We start from the raw sequence: 4139 nt of genomic DNA on the forward strand, positions 1-4139 counted from the left end.
AAGAAGAAGAAGAAGAAAAAGAAGAACAAGAACAAGAACAAGAAGAAGAAGAAGAAGAAGAAGAAGAAGAAGAAGAAGAAGAAGAAGAAGAGGTCTAGTTCCCCCCTCCCCCCTCTCCCCCGCCCATTCTCTGTTTTTTCTCAATCTCTCCAGGGGCCAAAAGACTTTGCGAACGATCTGTGAGTGTCAGGCAGGGAGGCTGTTCAACTTCAACCTTAGGCTCTGGCCACACTGCGGCGGGTGGCGCTAGCCTGGTACTGGAGACTCGGCGATAAGTAAGGTGTAATTATATGTGTCACGAAGTGGTGGAATCAGGCTCTCGTCAATTTTTGGCATATGGAGTTATTGGTATCATAAGTCTGTTCACTTGTCTTGCTTTCGATGAAAAAACCCGTCCATTTATCTTGGTTACAAGTCAAGATATTGGCAATAGAAGGAGGTGAGGGTCGCCTGGTTTCAGGGGTAAAATTAGCAAAAATATGGCGGCCAAAGTTTAGTTGTTTCCTAAGCTTGAGAGTCCAAGGAAACCTAAAATTCACATGGACATGTTTTATACCTTAAATCAACTTTTTATTTCAATAGAAATCCACAGAAAAATGTGTTTTTTAAATGGGAATGGAAGGTGTTGAGCCAAACAACAAAAAGTCGATAAAAATTCGCCAACCTGCAGAAAAAATGCCAATTCCTTCACTTTCGTTATTTGGACGAGATCTTGATTTCACCACACTGCCTCACATAATATGTGATGCAGCGTGGTGGAATCAGGCTCTCGTCAATTTTTGGGCATGTAGAGTTATTGGTATCATCTTAAAGCTTGTTCACTCGTCTTATTTGGATGAAAAAAGTATCTATTTATCTTGAATACAAGTCGACATATTTGCGAATGAAGGAGGTGGGGGGTCGCCTGTTTTCAGAGTTAAAATTAGTGAGAATATGGCTGCCAAAGATTAGTTATTTCCTCAGCTTTAGAGTCCGTGGTAACTGAAAATTTACATTTTTTGTGCCTTTAATCAATGTTTTTCAGAAAAATCCTCACAGAAATGAGCTCTTTAACGGACATGAAAGGTGTGGAGACACAAAACTAAAATTTGATGAAAATTCACAAACCTGTGGAACAATGCAAGTTTCTTCTCTTTGATTAGTTTGACGAGAGCCTGATTTCGCCACGCTGCCTCACATAATATAGTGCCGGCCAGACCAAGGACGGTGGAGGTCCAGCCTCACGCTCCCCCAGTCCTGGCCACGCTGCAAGCAGAGCGGGCAGAGCAGAGCAGTGGAAATTAATCTGTCCCCGTGGTTTTATGCACCCCGCTTAATTTAGCAAAATTTGATCATTTTTTGCATAATTTCTGATTATTTTCCTTTGTCATTCTTTGTTAAAATTAACAGAATCGCATAATTTCACATTTTTTGGGTCCAGTTTGCACAATTTCTGAAGTTTTCTTGCAAAAAACGACGAGGACAGATTAATGCAAAAACAAAGAGGTGACGGGCGGTGCGATTCGAGGCGGGTCAGACCACCAGTCACCTCTTTGTCTTTGCATGAATCTTCACTGCTCTGCTTTGCCCTCTCTGCTTGCAGTGTGGCCAGAGCCTTAGCCGCTGTCCGCTCATTATTCAGAGTCTTCTGGACACACGAAAAGGCGGCCAGGGAGGGAGGGCTGGGGGGAGGGGGGGATTTCGTCTTGAGTCGAACAAAAAGGACAGCCATCAACTTTTGAATCATTTAGGAGCTCTGCCGATAGCATATCATATTTTTATTAAATGTTTGCTTCTGTTGTTTTTGTTGTTGTTGTTGTTATAGTTGTTGTTGTTGTTGTTGTTGTTGTTGTTGTTACTGCTGCTGCTGCTATTGTAGTTATTATTATTTTGTTGTTGATGCTGTTACTGTTGTTGTTGTTGTTGTTATTGTTGTTGTTGCTGTTGTTGTTGTCGTTGTAGTTGTTGTTGTTGCTGCTGTTGTTGTTGTTATTGTTACTTTTGTTGTTGTTGTTGTTGTTGTTGATGATGGTGATGATGATGATGATGATGATGATGATGATGATGATGATGATGATGATGATGATGATGATGATGATGATGATATTATCCATTGTCAAGCAAGACACAGCGTATAGCACCTGCAGTACCAATAGGCACCTCCCACCCAATGCTACTGACTGAAGTGTCTTTAGGTCATTCCCAAAGGGGGGATATTAACATGTTCTTATGCACGGTAAAATTGTAAATGGGCTGATTTATCAATGCCATGCTCATACTCTGCCGAAACAAATAAGGGGAACTGCATCTTTACTATCGTCATTTTCCTCTACTTCTCTTGCATGTTTGTCACTCTCTTGTGACCTGCTATTTCCGGGATGCCTTGATAGTCGAAGCAGACTTTGCGCTGTAGAGGGGTGAGCAGAGTAAGCCTGATTCCCCGTTTAGACTTTTCTGTTGACATCCACCCCTTGGCGCTCATATAACCTTATGCAGTTGCGAGGGCAGCAAAACCTTACTAAAAACTTATAAAAGACACACACAAAAAAACAAACAATAGGCACACACACCCTCACACCGCCCCTGTGTTAGTCCTAACGGCCTGTGTTCACGCCCCCCGTCCGCCCTCTCACTGACCTCAATAGTGTCCATGGGAGCGTAAGACATTTATGACAACGACAACACTGACCCAAACAGAACTTCCTTCGCTGGGGGTCCACGCTTCAGAAAGCATTGACCCATATGTGGCCCACTTCACTGCTGTGTAGGCGTTCGCTACCTCACAATTACACAGTTCCTCAGACTTCAGCATAAGTTAAGGACCACTTGCAAACACTCTGAGTGGTCTTCTTGGGTCGACCTGCCCGTGGGCGTTCTTAGACTGAGCCAGTGGCTAGATGGCGCTGCCTCAAGGGGACAATGACAGAATGTGACACTGCAAGCCTTCTGGTAACTTCTCGGGCTCCAACTCCATCCTGCAGCCATGCTATAGCTTTGGCACGATCAAAACCTCTCTGCTTTCGTCTTGGTGGCATGTTGATGCGATATTGGATTTTGCGCGAACGGCAGTTTATATTGTCACCAAAGTGAGAGCACTTCGAGACCGTACGTCCGTTTATGACGTGCACCATAAATTTTAACTGAGGAATGCCCGTGGTGTCGCACACAAGTCGATAAAAATCAGCAAATTTGGCTAAAATTCCCGGAGGATTTCCGTGCAGCACGTGATGGTTTTGCCTCTTTTGGAAACATTGCAGTACGCATTGGTAACCCATTAACACTTTCAGAGCACACAATTTTGAAACATTAAATGCTGTATTTTTACAGATTTAAAAAAAATCAGGGCTGTCTGTCGAGGTGGTCCTTAACTTATGGTGAAGTCTGTACATGGCGTCCTTGGCCGTCTTGAGGTAGTAAGACAATGAGGCCAGAAACCGTTCTATCTACTCGATCAAAACCGTACGATTACTCGGGAGTCGTTATCAAGACACCCAAAGAATTACATTCGCAAAAGCTTGACATGGTGTGAAACTCATCATCTTTGACGTCAAATTTCTCAAAACTAGGTACTATGAGCAGATAGAAGTTTGTAATTTTGAGGTGGGAGTTTGTACTACTGGCTTGTTGTCTCTCAAACTGGTTCTCAGTTTAGTTTTAGTAAGAGTTTTATGGCACTTGCAACACAATAAGGTCATATAAGTGCCGAAAATTAGAGGTGTTTCAAGACAGTAACAAACACAAAAAGGAGGAAAGATCAGGACAATAGATGTTTGATAGGAAAGAAAGAGCAAACCACACCAGAGCACCACCCACCAAACTGGTTCGCAGCCCATTCTTCTACTCCTGTATTGAGGACGCTATACAGAAACTGTAATAGCAACTAACGCAGGTTTCTGTTCTGAGGGGAGATATTATATTGTCATGGCACTGTTTATCTCTGTCCCGAGTGAACATTGCGCTGACTCAGTTACACAGTTCTGTCCGCTCAGTTCTATTGTGGCGTGGTGGTCTAGTGGTTAGGCTACCGGACTCGTAATCGTGAGGTTGCGGGTTCGGGAGTTCGAGCCGCGGGCCCGACGTTGTGTCTTTGGGAAAGGCACTTTACACAATTTTTTCTCACTTCACCCAGGTGGGAATGGGTACCGAGCTATAGACAGTGA

This window comes from Aplysia californica, unplaced genomic scaffold (assembly GCF_000002075.1).
Source record: "Aplysia californica isolate F4 #8 unplaced genomic scaffold, AplCal3.0 scaffold00299, whole genome shotgun sequence".
Classification (NCBI taxonomy): Eukaryota; Metazoa; Mollusca; class Gastropoda; order Aplysiida; family Aplysiidae; genus Aplysia; species Aplysia californica.